General features: G+C 40.8%; 1 long non-coding RNA gene across 2 annotated transcripts; it reads right to left on the reverse strand.

Moving 5' to 3' along the window:
• Positions 1–1,154: 1,154 nt before the first annotated feature.
• LOC116353386 (uncharacterized) lies at positions 1,155–10,654 on the reverse strand. 2 transcript variants are annotated; one of them, XR_004202801.1, is made up of 4 exons: positions 10,525–10,654; positions 6,721–6,915; positions 2,971–3,163; positions 1,155–1,383 (listed from the first exon to the last, which is right to left on the reverse strand). It is a non-coding gene; the product is annotated as an uncharacterized LOC116353386 (long non-coding RNA). The 2 variants fall into 2 exon arrangements; XR_004202800.1 differs by lacking the exon at positions 10,525–10,654 and adding an exon at positions 7,053–7,387.
• Positions 10,655–24,115: the final 13,461 nt, after the last annotated feature.

Genomic DNA, 24,115 nt, shown 5'->3' on the forward strand with positions numbered 1-24,115 from the left:
AAGTGGGACACAATCATGAAGTGGAACGACATTTATTGGATATTTCAAACTTTAACAAATCAAAAAACTGAAAAATTGGGCGTTCAAAATTATAAGTGGCTCTACAAAGTATTGACTTTGTGTTGAATAGTTATGCATGCTCAAGTTGTCTGTTTGTCTGTTTCACAATAAAAAATGTTTTGCATCTTCAAAGTGGTAGGCATGTTATGTAAATTAAATGATACAAACCCCCCCAAAATACATTTTAATTCCAGGTTGTTAGGCAACAAAATAGGAAAAATGCCAAGGGGGTGTCACGTTCTGACCTTAGTTCCTTTGTTTTAGTATGGGCAGGGCGTGAGTTGGGGTGGGCAGTCTATGTTCTTTTTTCTATGATTTGGGATTTCTGTGTTTGACCTGGTATGGTTCTCAGAGGCAGCTGTCAATCATTGTCCCTGATTGAGAACCATACTTAGGTCGCTTGTTTTCACACTTGAGTTGTGGGTGATTGTTTTCTGTTGAGTGTTTGTATTCTGCACCAGGCAGAACTGTTTCGGTTTCGTTTGTTCACTTTGTTGTTTTGTATTTCAGTGTTCAGTTTGATTCATTAAATATTATCATCATGAACACATACCACACTGCGCTTTGGTCCTCACCTTTTTCCACCAACAACGGCCGTGACAGGGGGTGAATACTTTCACAAGTACATCCCTGTTCGTCAGCATTTCTACCTTGCCAAGAAAACAGGTGTGGCATATCAAAAGGCTGATTAAACAGCATTACACATGTGCACCTTGTGCTAGGGACAATAAAAGGCCACTCTAAAATGTGCAGTTGTCACACAACACAATGCCACAGAAGTCTCAAGTTGAGGTCTTGCATACGTAGCAGGGAGTAAGAATTAGAGTGGATACATACAATACATGTTGACAGAATGGCTGAGAGATAGAGACTGTTGCTGTACTCCCAGGTAAGGCCCTTGCTTCTAGAACCACTGAAACCCCCCAGTACTCCAAAAAATATACATTTACAAAATAACATTTTGTAAAACTATTTACACACTTTCAATATTTGGAAGACCCTCAGTCCTCTATCAAATCAATTTATATAGAAGCACGGTGGCTAGGAAAAACTCCCTGGAAAGGCAAAAACCTAGGAAGAAACCAGGAGAGGAACCAGGCTATGAGGGGTGGCCAATCCTCTTCTGGCTGTGCCGGGTGGAGATCACAGTGGTTGTAGATGGTGCAACAGGACAGCACCTCAAGAGTAAAAATGAATAGTTTAGGGTTCTGTAGCCGCAGGCAGTACAGTTGAAACTGGAACAGCAGCAAGGCCGGTTGGACTGGGGACAGCAAGGAGTCATCATGGCAGGTAGTCCTGAAGCATGGTCCAAGGGCTCAGGTCCTTCAAGAGAAAGAAGGAGAAAAAGTGAGAACAGATTTAAATTCACACAAGACACCGGATAAGACCGGAAAAGTACTCCAGATATAACAAACTGACCCTAGCCCCCACCCACTTTGCCATATAACCCCACCCACTTTCCCAAAGCTCTACACAATATTCTGCTGCTGATTCCAGATGCCATAGCAGTCTCTTTCTGATGTAAAGCAGAGGGTCACCGAGCATGTGGTGGTGCATGTGATAGGGTACTTCATCTTGTAAACACAGCAACGCCTCCATGCTGTGCCCTTTTGGCCCTTAGGCACATCCATGCCTGCACAAATATATTTGGGCAGATGAACACTTGTGGCAGGAGCAGACGGGAAAGGGCTTGGTGCAGTGGTGCTGTAGCCAGCAAGCTCCTTAATGGGCTGCTCTCTGAAGGCTTTCTGTGAGAGGAAGGGCTTTCCACAGCTCAGCCATTTCCTTATGTAGGTTGAACGCATTCAATGAAATGATAGAAGGTCTTGTGCCATTTCATTGTCATACGTAGAACATTGTAATAGCCTATCAGCGCATCTGACAGGTCCACACCTACCATGCTCTTGTTGTAGTCCTTTACTGCAGTTGGAATGGGGACATTTTTGGTGGTCCATAACCCCGGCACCGTCCTTCACACGCCTGACAACATGATCCCCATTGAAGGACTTGTGGATTCTTGTGCACATCACCACCTCTCTGGTATCCATCCACGTTTACAAAAAGCAGGCCATCTTCACGGATCCATCGCATGGTCCCCCGCTCAGCCCGCTTAGGCATGTCGTTCACCTTCGTCTTCGGAAAGCCCACCCTGTTGGTACGAATGGTGCCACAAGGCCACACATCCAGCTTCCTTAGGTCTGCAAACAGGGTAGGGCTTGTGTAGAAGTTATCCACAAACAGTTTGTAGCCCTTCCCTTGCAGTTGAAAATCCAATAACTCCATTACAGAGTCATAGCTAAGTCCCTTACCGGTAGCAAAACTGTTCTTCCCCTCATAGACAAAGCAATTGCATGTGTAGCTACACACAGAATCAGCCAACACAAACAGCTTGTAACCCCACTTGGTTGGTTTCTCATATATTGTTTGAGGCCAATTCTGGCCTTTGAGTCTACCATCCTCTCATCGATTGACACGTTCTGGGCTGGCTGAAAGTACGTCTTGCAGGCCTCAACGATGTTGTGGTAGAGAGGTTTGATTTTGCACAGTCTATTAAACGTTGCTGTGCCACTCTTCTCATTCTCTTCATCAACCTTTGGGTCACTGATATGAAGCGCCTGTGAGAGAACCAGAAACCTTTTGCAGGACATAACAGTCATGGGGAAAGACAGTTGGTAGAGAGATGACGTTTTCCAGTAGTCCTTCAGGCATTTCAGCCTCACCAGCCCCATGTAGATGACCAGTGAAAGGTAGCAGAAAAAGTCTGACATTGATATGCTTCCATGCTACCTTTTTGCCTGCTTGCTTCCTCTCCCCATACTTATTTGTGTTAGACACGAGCGAATCTACAACAGATTGTGTGAAAAACAGCTGAAAAAGCTGAAGGGGGGTGTAAGTTGTGGTCGGGTTCACCTGAGGTCCTGGATTCCTTTTCGGCCTAAAAGTTGGTTGGGGTGGCTCCACATCATCTTCTAGGACGGTGTGCCAACGCCCTTCTGTCCCTCTGTTAGCGGGTGGCACAATTCCCCTCCTCCGCTTCTTTGTCAGTGCCTTCACACCTCTAGATGGCCCGGGAGGTGTGGAGCCAGAGACAGCAGGGGTACAGCTGGAAGAGGGGGATGGACAAGTTAGCAATGGGGGCTCCCAGTCGGAGTCAGTGCCACTGTGAAAGACAATTTTCAGTTAGAATAGTTTCACATATATCAACAGGTATAATCAACATATATATAGAGTACAGGGAACATAAAGTGCTGTTCCATTTCACTTTGGCCATTGTGGGCCTGCCTCAAATAGCAGCAGCTGGTAGACCATGCTCCCTCTAATGTAGAATGATTGGAGGAAGCATGCTGGCTGTGTTGAGATGTATGGGTTTGCTTACATTCTATACCATATATATATATATATATATATATCCGTGGTGGGGCAAAAAAGTATTTAGTCAGCCACCAATTGTGCAAGTTCTCCCACTTAAAAAGATGAGGCCTGTAATTTATCATACACTTCAACTATGACAGACAAAACGAGAAAGAAAAATCCAGAAAATCATAGGATTTTGAATGACTTTATTTGCAAATTATGGTGGAAAATAAGTATTTGGTCAATAACAAAAGTTTCTCAATACTTTGTTATATACCCTTTGTTGACAATGACAGAGGTCAAACGTTTTCTGTAAGTCTTCACAAGGTTTTCACACACTGTTGCTGGTATTTTGGCCCATTCCTCCATGCAGATCTCCTCTAGAGCAGTGATGTTTTGGGGCTGTTGCTGGGCAACACGGACTTTCAACTCCCTCTGAAGATTTTCTATGGGGTTGAGATCTGGAGACTGGCTAGGCCACTCCAGGACCTTGAAATGCTTCTTACGAAGCCACTCCTTCGTTGCCCGGGCGGTGTGTTTGGGATCATTGTCATGCTGAAAGACCCAGCCACGTTTTATCTTCAATGCCCTTGCTGATGGGAGGTTTTCACTCAAAATCTCACGATACATGGTCCCATTCATTCTTTCCTGTACACGGATCAGTCGTCCTGGTCCCTTTGCAGAAAAACAGCCCTAAAGCATGATGCTTCACAGTAAGTTTATTGACCGAGTTGGAAAATGTGCTGACATTGTGCCAGTGCTTAGCAGTGCTCAGCTCTTGCTTCATGAGTGAAAAATTGGGGAACGCTATCTAGCTAGCTTTACCACCCCGTGTTAGTACGTTTTACTAACTAGTGAGTATGTTTTACTAATAGTTATTGCTTTGAGTCTGGAATGGTTTGAATATGATGCTTTGCCATATCCATTAAAAAAAGTTAACTGAAAAATGTTCTCCTGTCTCCTTTTTGCTGGCTATTTTTTGCAAAGGTTGTTACATTGTAACTACAAAGTCATATTTTGATGTGGGACGCCATTCTCAAGGCATGCTTTCGCCGTAATAGCTACTGTAAATTGGACAGAGCAGTGAGATTAACAAGAATTTAAGCTTTCAACCGATATAAGACACTTGTATGTACCCAAATATCCATCATTTTTATGATTATTCTTTGAATTGTGCGCCCTCCAGTTCCTCCGGAAGTTGTCCCGCTAGCGGGATGCCTAGCCCCAAGAAAGGTTATACCCTACTGGGTTTCACTTTACATGAAGTTGGGGCTCCTGGGTAGGTACATGACCGGGTGTGCCTTGTTACAATTGTTGTTACTCAGTCCTAGCCTATTTATCAACCCTGATATGTGGATTCGATGGTAGTGGCACCTTGTAGTTACATGTAACACGGTTTGGGTTATTTAACAGGTGACTTTCAAACGTGTAATTACAAAACATTAGTTGCATATTGGAACAAGAATGTTTAAAACATTAATTACACGTGGAATTACTTTCAGCAAGTGGTTGTGTAATTACACGTTCCTTGTTCCAATTGTGTAATAACTGATAGCACTCAATGGCATACCAGAGCCTGTGCCCATGCGGTTATTACAGTGTAGTTACATAGTAATAGGGGCAATTTAAAGTGTCACTGACTTTTGGCTAATTAATATTCAAGATAATTTCTTGATTAATTACTGGAATAATTAATTGGTCTGATTTATCTGATTTAATTTGGTTATCCTATCCAAAATAATCGTATTGACTCAACTACTGATAATCATTAACCGTTATACCATTAATCCTATATCATCAATAGTCTTAATCAACAGTCACCTTACTTTATATACTCATTCTGAACAGTCGTCAAGCTCCGGAACCTCAAGAACTTAACTTCTTGTGTCGAGCCATCCCGGATCCGGGATCGTGAATACAGCCTCAAGCTCATTACCATAACGCAACGTTAACTATTCATGACAATCGCAAATGAAATGAAATTAATATGCTAGCTCTCAAGCTTAGCCTTTTGTTAACACTGTCATCTTAGATTTTCAAAATATGCTTCTCAACCATAGCAAAACAAGCATTTGTGTAACAGCTAGCGCACCTAGCGTAGCATTTAGCGTTAGCAGGCAACATTTTCACAAAAACCAGAAAATCATTCAAATAAAATCATTACCTTTGAAGAACTTCAGATGTTTTCAATGAGGAGACTCTGATAGCAAATGTTCCGTTTTTCCTGAAAGATGATTTGTTTAGGAGAAATTGCTCCGTTTGGTGCATCACATTTGGCTACCAAAAAAAAAACGAAAATTCAGTCTTCAAAACGCCAAACTTTTTTCCAAATTAACTCCATAATATCGACTGAAACATGGTAAACGTTGTTTAGAATCAATCCTCAAGGTGTTTTTCACATATCTCTTCATGATATATCGTTCGTTGAAAGCCTTCTCTCTGAAATGATATGCCTACATATACGTCACAATGCTGCAGACACCTTGGAGAAACGATAGGAAGGGCAGGCTCATTCCCGGTGCATTCACAGCCATATAAGGAGACAATAGAAAACAGAGCTTCGAAAATTCTGCCCATTTCCTGGTTGAAGTATCATCTTGGTTTCGCCTGTAGCATGAGTTCTGTGGCACACAGATAATATCTTTGCAGTTTTGGAAACCTTAGAGGGTTTTCTTTCCAAGGCTGCCAATTATATGCATAGTCGAGCATCTTTTCGTGACAAAATATTGCACTTAAAACGGGCACGTTTTTTTATCCATAAATTAAAAGAGCGCCCCCTATATCCAAGAAGTTAATCACTCGCAAATGAACTCAGTGCCACAAATTCATTTAAGGTTTGATTTACTATACTAAATGAGTTGGGCAGTGAGGTAGTTAACAGATACCTTTAAATTGTATGGTATAATAGGATACAACAGTTATTGAGGTGAAAGTCTCCGCAGGTCAATATGAATGGCTCCCGTACTAATCTCAGGAAAATAAAATACATACACAGGGCTTTGAGAATATGATCATATTCATTGAAAAATAAATGTTAGAGACTACAACACAGGTGTTCACAACCACAAAATTATAGCGCTTCAGTTAGCTTTCAAATGTAAACAATGCCGGGACAGTATTGACCAAGGGCTTGTAGATTAGACCTGCCGTCTTACAATTACTCAATGACTTCCACCACCTTAGACACACAATGCCACTTTCATAGGATATGAATAATGTAACAAGGCAAATGACTTGTATCTTGTTCCCAACTCAGTGAGATTCTGTTAGGATTAGATAGAGGATGGTTGTCCCATTCTCTCTCACCAGTGTAGCTGAAGCCAGTGGTCTGGAGTAATTCACAGCCGAAGGAGCGATTCCCAGTTCCTCTCTCCCAGTCCTCAGTGAAGTCTATTAGAGCAGCTTCCATGCAATGAATCCCTCCTTCAGGTCCCAGCCCGGATGGATTGCAAACTCAGTCAGCTCATCTCACAGGATCCCCTCAGGGATGATTTCTTCCATCTGAGTAGGATAAGAAAAGTCGATCGGTGTTTGGTTTCAGAGGAGATTTGATCACTCAGTTCAACTTGGTGTGGTCACACTATGAAGAAACTTGATCTGACATGTTTGCAAGTCCTGTAATTTATAGTGATACTCACAGTATGTTCATGAGCTAAATTTGAGAGTGTGTTCCCAGAATGTTTCTACTTGTACAGAAAAGTTTAACTGTCCGCAAGATGAAATACGCAGCCTGTTGGTACTAAACATGCTTTTGGTCAAATTCATACATTTGATAATACAGCAAATACCAATTAAACCCTTTTTAATGATATAGGAAAGGTTAGGAAAATGTTCACAGTATGCTTCAAGTATCAACATGTCATGAGTTTTCGGTTTGATACATTGTCCAGAAAACAAGTTTAAATGTCCTTTGTGCTATTGGCACAATTTTTTTTAATTTTTTACAAAGAGTGGAAAATCCTGACTTCTTCTCTCCTCTTGGGATACAAATCCCCAGTACTCAAAAGCCTGGCTGGTCATTTACCCAGTAACACACGTAGATCACAAGACAGTCTGCTGACTTGCCAAAGGCATATGTTATGTCTGCTGACCCCCCTCAGGGCCATTCAGAGTCATAAAAGGCGAAAGGAAGAGTCGTTTGTTTGTTCTCATGATTGCTTGTAAAGGAGGTTGCCGTCACAGAACTGTAAATCTTGGTCTGGAATGTGGGGATATCTGTAATCCATCAACCACAACGATGGGTGCGTGGTCCCCTCGTGGGCTCTCGTTACATCACTGAATCAATAACACTCCATTATGGCAAACCTGTCAGTGATTGGCATATCATGTGGCGTTCACGTGGATCATTTTGTTGCCTCTCTACCCATAACGTTGACATTTAATATGCACTTGTTAATAATAACAATAATAATCACCACTAACCACCCCGCTTCATACTCCAGAAACTACCCAATAGCCCTTTCCCCTTGGCATTTCTTGTTGATCTGAAAAAATATAGGCAGAGTAGTAGTTCCATATTGTCCCCTGGCTGGTGGAGATTTTGCCATATTGCGTCCACCTAAGCAATAGTTTCATATCTACAGAAGTGTCTAGCGGGTAGAGGCTAGGAGTTCTCTCAAGTTCAAGCTATATTGGCATGAAAGAGACATACAAAGCAAAACAATAAAAACATCAAATCAATGCTGAAGGATTGGAAGTAACAGATGACAAATGAAAGAGATGTCTCTTTCTCCTTTTCAGGTCAGTTCCTGTGGGTGAATGGCTCTGCCTTGGCAGGTCCATGGGTCCTGAGCCCCTGGCTGTGGGGAGGTTGGGACCCCTGTGGGATGGACATGGCCGTGTTCCTGCACCCCCTGCAGAGCGGACGCTACACGGTGTGGCTCATTGAGAGGAACAAAAATCCGCTAGCCCTCTTGTCCACTGACATGCTGCCGCCCATCACAGGGTAAGCAGAACTACACTTTAATTTAGTTTTCTGTATTCAAAGAGAATTTTACTAGCATTGAGAGATCAAGTATAACAATAGATGAGATGGATATTGCACAGAAAGTGAGTGTCAGAACAGGGGATAAAACATATAGGAAGTGGTTGCACTACGCCCCAAAAAATTGTATATCGTGCACTGCAGTTGAGGAACAGTGGGAGAGTAATTCTGCTTTGAAAGTTGATAACCCCACTTAAGAAAATGACCCTTGAATGTTTTGGTACACCTACTAGAGAGCTGTTCTTTGTTTACACCCATTCAGTATTGTTCACACCCTCTTAAGCCTTAGCCCAACCCATCTCTTTAAGAATTCACATGTGAGAACATGTGCTAAACAGAGTGAGCAGTGTAGTAAACAACCAAAGGTGTCACACCTAAACGTTGTAAAAGTAGTAGCCTACAATAAGGAAGTACTACAGGTAAAAATACCTGTTATCTAGTCCTTGGCCTATATCCTAATCTGACTTTGGTGCAGGTCATGTTATTCATATTACCGTCTCTGGTAAACACACACTACATCAAATAAAATCTAAGTTTGTGTCACATGCACAGGATACAGAAGGTGCATATGTGCAGTGTCCAGATTACCATATTGGTAACACTTGACCAGTACATTAATCAGTAACTAAATATTATTTATTTAGAACATAGTAGTTATATGTAATTACTTTGTAAATAGTATGTAATTATACTCTAAGGATTTAGCGGTATAGTTTATTACACAAGTGGAACAAGGATATCTAATTACAAATCAGATTGTCTAAGGTTATTCCACATATGTCATTAATGATTATGTAATTACAAGAGGTCTTGTTTCAAATGTAACTAATATTCTGTAATAACATTTTTGCAGTCTCCAATGTAGCATAATGTTAGCAATGCATCCTATTATGTAATCTTGTTACATGTAACTACATAATTCACTACCACCTAATTATACAACAGGTGGGTATAATCCTGAATGCTGATTGGTTAAAACCGCATTCCAGCCGGTGTCTATTCCACAAGTTACCACCTGCTAAATCTATGACGTTAAAATGCCTATTTACTCTGTTCCATCTGACTGGTCAATCCACTCTCTCATCAGCCTAGCCAGGGCAATTTATAAACTTGATATCCACAATAAAAAGCATCTTCTCATTTCTTTTAGACAACCATTTCATTTTCAACAGTGGAGATTTGTATAAACTTTGCTGTCGGTCTCTGACATTTGCAACAATATTAAATCTACAGCTGTCTCATAGTAATAAAGGTGTCGGGAGACGAGAAGCATTTCTCAGCTAGTCGAAATCATGAATCCGCTGGCATCATTTTTATTGATATATACAAAGAAATGTCAATTGAAAAAAAGTCAAACGAAATTAAGTGCAGCTAGTTTGCAGTCTTTATAGCTTCTGTTTGAAGTGATTGTGTTAGCTGTGTTGGCTAGCTCCTCTGAACAACAGTATCCTGATGAGTGAGCACATTTGTGACTGACCGGCTTCAATGGGTATTATATGTTGAGTGTTTTACATTGGATAAAAGTAGAGACTTAGAGCTTCAAAATGGTATGTCATATACTATTGTATGTCGCACCTTGGTGACAATACCAGGCTCCAGAGCATCGAAGCTGTGAAACGGAACAACAAACAAGACACTACAAGTTTAGATAAGAAGAATATGTTAAGACGTGAATGTCCAGACTGTGGTGGAGCTTGTGCATGGTCCACCAGGCACAATACCAGAACACAAACTTGTTTTTGCCACTGCATGTATCACAATTCAGGTCCACATGTGTTTCCCCAACTCTGTAGTTGGTGAAGAAATGGTGCAAATGACAGAGATATTTTTTGTTTAGACATGCTAGCTAAACAATTAACCATAATCCTAATCCATAGAGTACCAGCATTACAAACCGATAGTCATAGCGATCTAAAGTTGACCAAATAGGCTAAATGGTAGCTAACATTAGGCTTTAACTAGCCATGCGTAATGGCATTCTGAGAACGTTACCACACACAGATAGTAAAAGTAATGTTAGCTAGCGAGCCAGCCATCTACCGTCAGCTAATCTTTAACTTGCAATGAAAACTACTTTCTGACAAAATTAGGAATTATAATATCTGAAACAGTAGCTAGACTCTTACCTGTATACATGGATGAATGCTTAATGGCAGGCTGCAACCCCTTTCATTAAGTAAGGCTAACGGCGTTCGTCTGTTGAAAGAGGAGCGGACCAAAATGCAGCGTGGTGGTTACTCATGTTCTTTAATGAAAATGAACAACACAAAACAAGAAACGTAACGCGAAAAACCTATACAGCCTATCTTGTGACAACTAACACAGAGACAGGTACAATCACCCACAAACACACAGTGAAACCCAGGCTACCTAAATATGGTTCCCAATCAGAGACAACGAGACTCACGAGACTCACCTGACTCTGATTGAGAACCGCCTCAGGCAGCCATAGACTATGCTAGACACCCCTACTCAGCCACAATCCCAATACCTACTAAAACCCCAATACAAAAACACAACACAAAATAAACCCATGACACACCCTGGCCTGACCAAATAAATATATAAACACAAAATACTAAGACCAGGGCGTGACAAAGACGTTCTGTGTTGTTTCTGTTTTGTTTGTACAGCTTTCTTGGCCCATTGTGTCAAGTCACTCAGGTTCAAACTGACCGTGTGCAATGCCATAAGAATCATCTTAAACTTTAGCCCTTACCCAGACTCTGACCATTTTACTCACCCTAGCAAAGCTGGTTAGGCTGTTTTCATGTTATCCAGAGCGTTGGTGATTGTAACTGTGCTCCTGGCAACAATTTAATGATGCTTTTTTGCCGACATTTACTGACACCGGCCATATTCAACCCGTGTTGAGCATTTGTGTAAATTCATCAGTTATTTTGCACTCTGGTACACTCATACGAGTGTGCTTTGAAACAGTTGTTGCAGTGACATTCTATTAAAATGGATACTTGCATAGTGGAGTCTACGGTTAAGTTTTACTACACGATACATTTTTAAAAAGCTGCGTTAATTAGGATTACCTACACATACTGAATAGCTCAAATAGACAAAAGTGCACTATATGACAGACCAATCCATACTCATCTCTCGGCATGTCCAGCCCACTCATTATTTCAGCCAAACTTTGGCTTAACCAACTAGGCTCGTAATTTAACAATTGTATTTGTATTTACAGATGGCATAGATTGTTATTAAGGCACATGAAAGTTCACATGTTCGATAAAGCATTTCTGCCAAAAAAACACATTTCGATAAAAAAAAAAAAGTTCAAACGGCTCTCCTGTGAAGTAGTAGTAGTATGCCTATTTTCCTGAAACGGGTCACATACAGTTGAAGTCGAAAGTTTACGTACACTTAGGTTAGAGTTATTAAAATTTGTTTTCAACCACTCCACAAATTTCTTTATAGCAAACTATAGTTTTGGCAAGTCAGTTAGGACATCTACTTTGTGCACGACACAAGTAATTTTTCCATCAATTGTTTAGACAGATTATTTCACTGAAAATTCACTCTATCACAATTCCAGTGGGTCAGAAGTTTACAGTTGACTGTGCCTTTAAACAGCTTGTAAAATGCCAGAAATTATGTAATGGCTTTAGAAGCTTCTGATAGGCTAATTGACATCATTGAGTCAATTGGAGGTGTACCTGTGGATGTATTTCAAGGCCTACCTTCAAACTCAGTGCCTCTTTGCTTGACATCATGCGAAAATCCAAAGGAATTAGCTAAAACCTCAGAAAAATAATTGCAGACATCCACAAGTCTGGTTCATCCTTGGGAGCAATTTCCAAACACCTAAAGGCACCACGTTCATCTCTAAAACAATAGTACGCAAATATAAACACCATGGGACCATGCAGCAGTCATACCGCTCAGGAAGGAGACGCGTTCCGTCTCCTAGAGATTAACCTACTTTGGTGCGAAAAGTACAAATCAATCCCAGAACAACAGCAAAGGACATTGTGAAGATGCTGGAGGAAACAGGTACAAAATTATTAATATCCACATTAAAACGAGTCCGATATCGACAACCTGAAAGGCCGCTCAGCAAGGAAGAAGCCACTGTTCCAAAACCACCATAAAAAAGCCAGAATACGGTTTGCAACTGCACATCGGAACAAAGATCGTACTTTTTGGAGAAATGTCCTCTGGTCTGAAGAAACCAAAAATAGAACTGTTTGGCCATAATGACCATCGTTATGTTTGGAGGAAAAAGGGGGAGGCTTGCAAGCCGAAGACACCATCCCAACCTTGAAGCATGGGGGTGATTTGCTGCAGGAGGGACTGGTGCACTTCACAAACAAAATGGCATCATGAGGAAGAAAAATTATGTGGATATATTGAAGCAACATCTCAAGACATCAGTCAGGAAGTTAAAGCTTGGTCACAAACGGGTCTTCCAAATGGACAATGACCCCAAGCATACTTCCAAAGTTGTGGCAAAATGGCTTAAGGACAACAAAGTCAAGGTATTGGAGTGGCCATCACAAAGCCCTGACGTCAATCCTGTAGAACATTTGTGGGCAGAACTGAAAAAGCGTGTGCAAGCAAGGAGGCCTACAAACCTGACTCAGTTGCACCAGCTCTGTCAGGAGGAATGGGACAAAATTCACCCAACTTATTGTGGGAAGCTTGTGGAAGGCTACCCGAAACATTTGACCCAAGTTAAACAATTTAAAGGCAATGCTTCCAAATACTAATTGAGTGTATGTAAACTTCTGATCCACTGGGAATGTGATGGAAGGAATAAAGCTGAAATAAATGATGCTCTCTACTATTATTCTGACATTTCACATTCTTAAAATAGTGGTGATTCTATCTGACCTAAGACAGGAAATTCTTACTCGGATTAAATGTCAGGAATTGTGAAACTGAGTTTAAATGTATTTGTAAACTTCCGACTTCAACTTTATATCCTCAACACTGGCTTCTCTGGCATTATCACTTAAATAAGCTAGGCTAGAACTCTGTCAGATGTTGTAACAATCAGTGGCGGCCCGTCTTTCAGGGAAAGTGGGGCTCAATCACCTGTTTAGCAAAAAAAAAATATTTTGGCATTCATATTTGTCACATATCAGTTTGCAAACAATGTAAAAAATATATATTAATAATCATCATGGAGTTAATAATTTAGTTGCATGCCAACTTGTTTTTTCTTTCTTTCTTGAGTAACTCAGAAATACATTAAGTGCCTCTCCTGTGAAGTAGTGATGCCAAATGCCACTTACGATACCAGTCGAAATTTTAGACACCTACTCATTTATTGTTTATTTTTACTATTTTCTACATTGTACAATAATAGTTTTGACAACAAAACTATGAAATCATGTAGTGTTAAAGTGTAAAATAAATACAAATATATTTTATATTTGAGATTCTTCAAAGTAGCCACCCTTTGCCTTCATGACAGCTTTGCACACTCTTGGCATTCTCTCAACCAGCTTCATGAGGTAGTCACCTGGAATGCGTTTCATTAAAAATGTATTTGTGTAATGTCTTTCCTTAATGCTTTTGAGCCAAACAGTTGTGTTGTGACAAGGTAGGGTTGGTTTACAGAAGATATCCCTATTTGGTCAAATGGCAAGAAAAGCTCAAATATGCAAAGAGAAACTACAATCCATCATTACTTTAAGACATGAAGGTCAGTCAATCTGGAACATTTCAAGAACATGTGCAGTCGCAAAAAATCTTCAAGTGCTATGATGAACCTCGCTCCCATGAGGACCGCCACAGGAGCCGCAGAGTGAAGGAAAAGCAGCCAACAAGTGCTCAGCATATGTGGGAACTCCTTCAAGTCTGTTGGGAAAGCTTTCCAGGTGAAGCTGGTTAAGAGAATGCCAACAGTGTGCAAAGCTGTCATCAAGGCAAAGGGTGGCTATTCTGAAGAATTTGTTCAACACTTTGCTTACATGATTCCATAGTGTTGATGTCTTCACTATTATACTACAATGTAGAAAATAGTAAAAATAGAGAAAAACCCTTGGATGAGTAGGTGTGTCCAATTTTTTGAATGGTACTGTATGTGCAATCACACACAAATAGGCCTATGTATGAGCAAATATAAGTAGAACCATAGAGTTCTTCTGTTTGTCCCCATAGTGGAACCCTTTTTAGTGCTAGGTAAAGTAAAACCATTTGCGGAGGGTTCTTCCTAGAACCCTGTATAAATGGTTCTACCAAGAACCCTTTTATTATCTAAAGGTTCTAGCAAGAATCCTTTTATCTTTGAATGGTTCTTCCTATAACCCTTTATGAACGGTTCCACCAAGCTTAATATCCTTTAACAAACTCTTTATCAATCAAATGTATTTATAAAGCCCTTTTTACATCAGCCGATGTCACAAAGTGCTATACAGAAACCTAGCCTAAAATAACAGTACATAAAGTATAATATAAAGCCTTTATTTGCGGGCCTAGTTATACCCTAACACAGTGCTTTTAGGCATCTCCTCATTTACAAACCAGATTAGGCCTGTACATCACATTATGCTGGTTTGCAAAGTAATGTGTAATTCCTATTGGAATCCAGCCAGAGTGAGGATGTTCAATAATTGGAACGTTTAATGACCCGCAACCTGTATTCAGAATGACTGCCAAGGTAGGTAAGATTGATAAATGAAACTACATAAACCATCTAAACTGGAAAAACCATCTTAGTAACAGGTTCAATAAGTCCAACTACTAACAGATTCGATTAGAAACATTTGTAATGTATCTTTGTGGAGCATTAGATCAACCACCAATCAATCTACATGCAAAAACCCAGATATTGAAACAAACAATTCTAAAAATCAACTTGCTTTAGAGCATGCTGAGAAATATGATAATGATGGGTGTGGTTGAGTGTTTTACTCTACACAGAGTAAGAATTAAACAATCGCAATGGTTATTTACACCACTGAGTTAATTTAACTCCTGAATTAACTCTAGAAACGTTACACTGAAAAATCTAATCTAGGTAACACTGGCCAATTTGGTGTGTACAAATATTCCCATATAATGTAGATCAAGTTTCAAACGTTCTCACACCTATCCTTTTAAACACTGAGTCAAACACTAATGCTCAGGTACTGTCAGGTATGCTTAAATCGCTGTAAGGGAGTCAGGTGCAGGAGAGCATATATTAGGTAGCCAACGGAGCCTTTTATTTAGGTGAACCAAAAGCACATGGCAAAGTGAAAACGAAATAACAATACGGGTTAACATAACCCAGCGCAACAGACTAACATGTGCATAACATGAAACAGAATAAACAATACCACACAAAGACATGAGGGAAACAGAGGGTTAAATACACAACACATAATGAGGAAAATGAGAACCAGGTGTGTGGGAAAACAAGGCAAATGGAAAATGAAAAATGGATCGGCGATGGCTAGAAGACCGGCGACGTCGACCGCCGAGCATCGCCCGAACAAGGAGAGGTATCGACTTCGGCAGAAGTCGTGACAGATACTATTTAAAAGAATAAACAAAAATACAATACATCTTATTCAGATTCTGAAGGGGCCCCTTATTGCATTCTGAAGAACACTTCTTGCCTTCCAAAGAATCATCAAAGAACCCTTTCTACCAAAAACATTTCTAAAGGATGAGAAAGGTTCTAGGTTACAAAGAACTCTTGTGTTCCAAAAACGGTTCTAAGGATAAATTGTTCTTGGTAGAACTCTATTCCTCTACAAAGAACCTTTTTGGAACCCTTTTTCTAAGAGTTTACAAACAAAGAATTCAACTTCAACATACAGACCTAAAAACACAGAAACTAATCAAATGGGAAACATAACCAAAATATTAAGATGGCGTTGATGCCCTTTACTGTGTTTTCATCTCTCCGCCAAGGTGGAACTGTACACATAAAAAAATGGTTCTATGGAATATAAATCAGAGCAGATCCCTGTTTGGAGAATGGTACTATAAAGAATTTGATTTGATTTGATTTGAAATAATCATTCTCAATCTCAAAGGTCCTACAAATAACTTTTTGATGAACCATAGTTTTAAAAAATTCTGGTTAGCTGTATTATAAAGTTAGGGTTTGGCCTGGGTGTGCCGTCATTGTAAATAAGAGTTTGTTCTTCACGGACTTGCCTAGTTAAAAAGGTTAAACAAAATTGTTAAAATTCAATAGGTGTTATTATTGTGTTAATTGACAAGTTGAATCAGGTGTGCAAGCTCTGGAACAGCTGGGGGTCCCTGAGGAGAGAATTGAGTACCACTCCTTTAGTCAACAGTTCTCAATTGACACAAGACCTTTCTTGAGTCTTTCACAAGACACCGTAACTGTTCATGGTCATACGATAACCAGCCACTAGAAATAGACTTTGATTTTGGATGTTTGAAAAGGTCTTAATTAAGAATGTCGATATATGTCTTCCTCTGCACTCACCCAAAAAATTGAAAATTATGCCTAGCGCTGGGCACAAACTCAAGATGCTCTGATCGAATGTGCACTGCCCATACCACTGCACTACAGCAGTCAACAATGCTCTAGCAAGCCGTGAGAATACTCTCGGTTGGTTTGCAGAGTCTTCCCCAAACCATAGCCATGACCTTAACTACTCGGAATGAATGCCTATACCGTTAACCTTTTCAGTTGTTTCATGTTTTATCCCTTTGACCACACAGAATTAGTTCATTAAAAATCAGAATGAACTACATCAAATACAAAAGGCAAACTGAGGAATTGTTGGGCATGACAAAACAGGTTACATAAACTGGAATGACACTCTTACTCACGGTTGCAATTCAAGAGCTGTGAGCAAACCACGCCCCAAGATATGCTAACGAGCCATTGCCCCTACATTTTATTTACCACTAAAAGATGATATAACCTTTTTTGTGAACTGCAAAGAACCATTGAAGGGCTCAAAGGGTTATTTAAGTAAGTATGGCTTCACATTGAACTATCACCCTTCCTAAAGAACACTTGAGGAACCCACTTTTATTAGTGTGTATGTGTATTCAACCATGCATGCAGACAGCCAATCAGGTGCAGGTATTGCAAGGGCTGAAAGTTCAATTTCCATTCTTTGTGTTTGTGTGACCGACCAAGGCTTTTGACTCTGTTAACCTGAGATATGTCTGCCTAAAAATGTTAACTTCCTCTGCCTCCTGCATGACGGTATGAAGGCTGTCATTCTCTCCAGTAGTGAAACCAAAGAGCCAATCGAGATGAGGACCGGAGAAAAGCAAGGCTCAATGATCGCATCAATCATCTTCTCCATCTTCCTTGGAACAATGCTCCATCTGACAGAGACCAGACTCCACAGAGGCATACGCATCACCTACAGGACAGATGGGAAGATATTCAATATCAACTGTTTCAGAGCCAAGTGAAGAACCACAACCCCTTCTGTTGTAAAAATTTCAGTATGCAGATGATGCCCAAGTGAGTGCCTGCTCAGAAGCTCCCGTTCATTGTTAACATATTCACAGAAGCATGCAGCAGGATTGGTATTACACAACACAGGCAAAACTAATATCCTCTTCCAGCAAGTTCCGGGAGTACACCTGCCACTCCCCAAGATCACTGCCAAAAATGCGATACTTGAAACCGTTCACAGTTTTCCATACCTAGGTATACACCTCTCTACCAATATCCTAATCAATGATGAAATGCGACATCAGATTGATCGAGATAGTGCTGCCTTTGTCACACTCATGACATTACCACCAGGACCAGAGGGGATGTGTACAACTCAGTGATCATCCCTACCCTGTTATACAGTGCAGAAACTTGGCCTGCATATCAATAAACACATCAAACCTCTTGAAAGATTCCACCAATGTTGTCTCAGGAAAATCCTTAACATCAGCTAGGAAGACATCAGTGTCTTGGAGTGAAGAAACCATCGTAATGAGAAGCCATCGTAATGAGACAACTCCGATGGGCAGGTCACCTCGTGAGAATGACAAGGCTTCCTAAACAGATTTTCTACTCCCAGCCCAGGGATGGATCCCATGCCCCTTGAGGTTAGAAAAGTGTTTCTGTGACAACCACAAATCACACCTGAAGAAATGCCATAAGAATCCTATCAGGGAAATCCATGCCCAAATCAAAAATGGTACCCAAATCTATGAGGTCAAAATAAGAGAATTAACAGCCGGCAAGGGAGCACGCCGCAAAGCACAGACTCCGGTGCCAGTAACAACTAGCCCTGGCCACATGACCAACCATCCCTGCCCCCACTGAGACAAGTTCTGCAAGTCACGGATCGGCCTCTTAAGCCATCTCCAGACACATGGCCAGCCAGATCAACAACAACCCGGTCCTGTGATGCCTGGAGGGAAATTATATTAGATTATGAGGGATCCCAAAGGAAAGTGTGTGTGCGCGTGTACACGGAAAAAGGTAAATACATCCATCCAGTGAATACATCCATCCATAATAAGGTGCTGCATAAAGAAAAAAACAAATAAATGTGTGTCTCCTATGTGTACGCCGGCATGTATGTCTACGTGAGTAGTTGTGTGCCCGACTCCAAATGCACACCAGGGACACAGTTGCATGTGTTACGGATTAGGGAGTGGTATCTGCCCACACACTATCAGTCCTCTGAGCCCAGCCACTATCAGTCCTCTTTTCTAATGCTCTGCTAGGGGAATGCTCAGATCATAAAGAAGCAAGTCAGGAGTACAGAGAGACGCACACACACAGACTCACATGCACAGGAACACACATAGGAGCATATAGAGAAAGAAAAACACAAACACACACAGGAGCATATAGAGAAAGACACACACGCACAGGAACACACAGGAGCATATAGAGAAAGACATACACGCACAGGAACACACACAGGAGCATATAGAGAAAGACACACGCACAGGAACACACACAGGAGCATATAGAGAAAGACACACACACGAGCATATAGAGAAAGAAACACACACAGGACCATATAGAGAAAGAAACACACACACACACACACACGCACACACACACACACACACACACACACACACACACACACACACACACACACACACACACACACACACACACACACACACACACACACACACACACACACACACACAGGAGCATATAGAGAAAGAAACAGACACATGCACAGGAACACATAAAGGAGCATATAGAGAATGAAACACACGCTCACACACAAAGGAGCATGTAGAGAAAGAAACACACACAGGAGCATGTGGAGAAAGAGACGCGTACACACAGGAACACACACAGGAGCATATAGAGAAACACACACACGCACAGGAACACACAGGTGCATATAGAGCAATAAACACACACAGACGTGCACATACAGAGGAGCATATAGAGAAAGAAACAATGAATATGTTCTATGTAATGGCTGTGAAGCTTAAATAATCAATATGGAGCAAAATATTGTGCACTTGAACACAACCTTGATTTTAGCTCAGAGGGTGGGTTAAATAAAGTTCACTGCTGGATTCGTCTTTATTTATTTGGATAACTGGGAATGAATACATCCAGACTGGTATTATGAAAGTATTAGACCCTATTTACTAGTGTGTGTGACTCATTTTTTATAGCATTTGCGGTCAACTTTTTTGGAGACATGCAGTACTTTATAAGCTAGTATAAGCTTCCTACGGGAGTGACTCACAGGTGTGTCACGGGGAGAAAATGAATACATATCTATATTAGATGACAACATAATCCCCTGAGGTCCCATTTTGCCTGGGGTACTAAGAATAATGCGACACACCTCAGGCGCATCACCCGCAAGGCTGAATCATTATACATTTGTTCCACTCACTGATGGTCCAATTCCAAAAACAGACTAGAAATCTAGGTTGGTAGTTGAAAAACTAAAATGTTGGTTAGCACGTCTTATGTAAAGAGGAGGTGACAACTATTGAGGCCATAGTGGCAAAATTATTACGGCATGGCAAGTTAAACACTGGGGTGATAGATGTGCAGAAGATAAGTGTGCAAGTAGAGATACTGGGGTGCAAATGATCAAAATAAATAAAATAAATAACAATATGGTAAAAGGGTAGTTGGATGGGCTATTTACAGGTGCAGCGATATGTGAGCTGCTCTAACAGCTGATGCTTAAAGCTAGTAAGGGATATATGAGTCTCCAGCTTCAGTGATTTTTGCAGTTTGTTCCAGTCATTGGCAGCAGAGAACTGGAAGGAAAGATGGCCGAATGAGGAATTGGCTTTGGGGGTGACCAGTGAAATATACCTGCTGGAGTGCTTGCTGTGGGTGGGTGCTGCTATGGTGACCAGTGAGCTGAGATAAGGCAGGGCTTTACCTAGCAAAGACTTATAGATGACCTGGAGTCAGTGGGTTTAGTGACGAATATGAAGCGAGGGCCAGCCAACGAGACCTTACAGGTCGCAGTGGTGGGTAGTATATGGGGCTTTGGTGACAAAAAGGATGGCACTGTGATAGACTGCATTCAATTTGCTGAGTAGAGTGTTGGAGGCTATTTTTTAAATGACATCGCCGAAGTCAAGGATCGGTAGGATAGTCAGTTTTACGAGGGTATGTTTGGCAGCATGAGTGAAGGAGGCTTTTTTGCGAAATAGGAAGCCGATTCTAGAATTAATTTTCAATTGAATATGCTTAATGTGAGGCTGGAAGGAGAGTTTAGTCTAACTAGACACCTAGGTATTTGTAGTTGTCTACATATTCTAAGTCAGAACCGTCCAGTGTAGTGATGCTGGGTGGGCGGGCAGGTGTGGGCAGCAATCGGTTGAAGAGCTTACATTTAAGAGCAGTTGGAGGCCACGGAAGGAGAGTTGTATGGCATTGACGCTCGTCTGGAGGTTAGTTAACGCAGTATCCAAAGAAGGGCCAGAAGTATACAGAATGGTGACGTCTGCGTAGAGGTGGATCAGAGAATCATCATCAGCAGCAAGAGCGACATCATTGATGTATACAGAGAAGAGAGTCGGCTCGAGAATTGAACCCTGTGGCACCCCCATAGAGTCTGCCAGAGGTCCAGATAACAGGACACAGAGGTCCGGATAGTCTGCCAGAGGTCCGGATAACAGGACACATGGAACTCTGTCAGAGAAGTAGTTGGTGAACCAGACTAGGCAGTCATTTGAGAAACCAAGGCTGTTGAGCCTGCCGACAAGAATTTGGTGATTGACAGAGCAGAAAGCCTTGGCCAGTTCGATGAATACAGCTGCACAGTATTGTCTCTTATCGATGGCGGTTATGATATCGTTTAGGACCTTGAGCATGGCTGAGGTGCATCCAAGACCAGCTCTGAAACCAGATTGCATAGTGTAGAAGGTACGGTGTGATTTGAAATGGCCGGTGTTCTGTTTAACTTGGCTTCCGAAGACCTTAAAGGCAGGGTAAGATGGTTTGTGTATGTGCAGGTGAAGGGAGGGTGTGTGTGTGTCTGTGGGTGGTGTTATCTATAGCTAGAATACTTATGCTATCTCCAGGACTGAGAAGTGCACATTTTAGCTGTGTTCTAATATGTGTTTAGTTCTTAGATTCTAAACATAACACGAAAAGGCAAGCACTGTATGTACTAATTTTACCTGAAGTTCCATAAGAGTACTTATTTTCCACCATAATTTGCAAATAAATTCATAAAAAATGTGATTTTCTGGATTTTTTTTCTCATTTTGTCAGTCATAGTTGAAGTGTACCTATGATGAAAATTTACAGGCCTCTCTCATCTTTTTAAGTGGTAGAACTGACTAAATACTTTTTTGCCCCACTGTAACACCCCGCTTGTGACAAAATGTTCCAGAGGAATATGAAATAACTTGGTAAAAAGTAAGTATTACGTTTATTTACTAACAATATTTTGTTAAACTGTTCAAACTACTTCAATATGAATGTTTTATTCAGATGTTGAGTCACTGCTGTTTATCAGCCTGCTAGCCAAGCTAAGTTAGATTGTTGGACTCGATGCCTAGCTAGCAGGCGATCTCGTCCTGGTTATCAGCTCTTTAGGGATGAAAGCAGCGGTGTCAATTGTGAAGACCTGGACATTTTTTAAATCTTTTTTTTATCCTGAATTGGTGGGCTTGTTAGCCAGCTAATGACAAATGTAGCAAGTCTTTTTTAAATTACTATTTGTTTTCAGGGACAGATGGCAACAAATGCGTTAATTTCACTCCATAGCATTGGCTTGGCAGGACAAAACGGTCGTGCCCAACTGGTTTGGAGGCAAGACATTTGAACAAAATCTGATAAAAAATTTAGCAAATGCACCCGGCTGTGCTCTGTTCAATCTACAGTAAGCTTGCCATCCAGCCAAGTTATTTGTGCATTCTTATACGATCAGTCAATACATGCATGCAGTGTCTGTTTCTTCTTGTCATTTTCTCCTCCCCTTGTGTTTCACCATCGCATATAATGGAAATCATCAATTAAAAGTAAATTGTTGAACACTTGGTCAAGCCTATGGATATGCAAAACTGTTTACAAAACCATTGTACATTAACAAAGGTAGTTGTGGTTCTCGGCAGATTGCTCAAATTTCAGTGCTGGTTCAATGAAGTTCATTTCTCCTTCCATGGCCTTATGTTTCTGCTATGTTCTCATCAGGTGGAAGCACATGCCACCCCATCACCCAGATGTAAAGAACTTGGGAATCTCCCGTCCACCAGGAAAATCACCCTATCCCAGGAGTTTAGTCAGGAGTTCATTCTGCAGTATGCAACATCACTATGTTAGAAGTAGATCCACACGTTATGCTCTTATCATGCAGACGTATCAGCTCATTGTAACATACAGTATGAAGCTCATTCTAAAATACAGAGCTGGGTGATTTCTGGCCCCATGGTACTGCACCGTGTGCAAGTTTTATTCCTGCCTATTACATGCCATGTTCAGCTATTCATCGACCACAATTAGTTTAAGAAGGTGTTAGTGAAAGGCTGAAACAAAAACCTGTTAACTCCTGTCCTGTGTATAAAAAAAACGTGTGGCTGTTTTGCCATGTTTTGCCATGTACTGAACAATCTTTTGAATGTTGATGTCCCTCACTTGGGGATGTAAAGTTTTTTTTTCTATCTTGTATTATTTCTTTGGACCATGTGTACCCTGTACATACGACTAATAAAACGTGACTTATTTTGTACAAAAACTGTTTCTATGGATTCATGCACAGATACAGTATAACAAATGAGGGTTAATATTTATAAAAATGAAGTGTTGATGTCTCCCCACCCCCACGGTTCTGGTTTTGAGGCTCTGGGGGCTGCATCTGTCTAATCCCCTGCAAGTAGAGAGAAAAGCATTAATAATATTACAATGGTGAATACATTTAATATATTCCTGTTTGATATACATGCATATAATTAAATTGGACATGTCCTCCTTTATATTATGCCAGTGTTTTGTATCCAATGCATTTATCTTAGATTAGGATGAAGTAGTTTAGGCCTTCTAGTCTAGTTGTCCCCTATCAATTAGTTATCAATGCATAAGGTGAATATAAAACCAAGCTATAGTGAATAAGTCTGATTTAATAATATGCATGGGTGTTATAGTTGTATGAATTTATCACAATGGAAGCCTGCTCATTGTAAATAAAACACCAACAGTCCTAATGCAACTCAATATTAGCTTCACAGTGAAACACCACTATTCGGGCTATTTATCATTCTTAAACAGTAAGCAAAATAGTTTTCTTTGCTTCAGCCTCTGTACAATGCATAAAAGCTTGCTGTCATACGTCCACAATGATGTAGCAGCAGACCAAGAAATTTGGA

The sequence above is a fragment of the Oncorhynchus kisutch genome, linkage group LG14, assembly GCF_002021735.2.
Source record: "Oncorhynchus kisutch isolate 150728-3 linkage group LG14, Okis_V2, whole genome shotgun sequence".
Classification (NCBI taxonomy): Eukaryota; Metazoa; Chordata; class Actinopteri; order Salmoniformes; family Salmonidae; genus Oncorhynchus; species Oncorhynchus kisutch.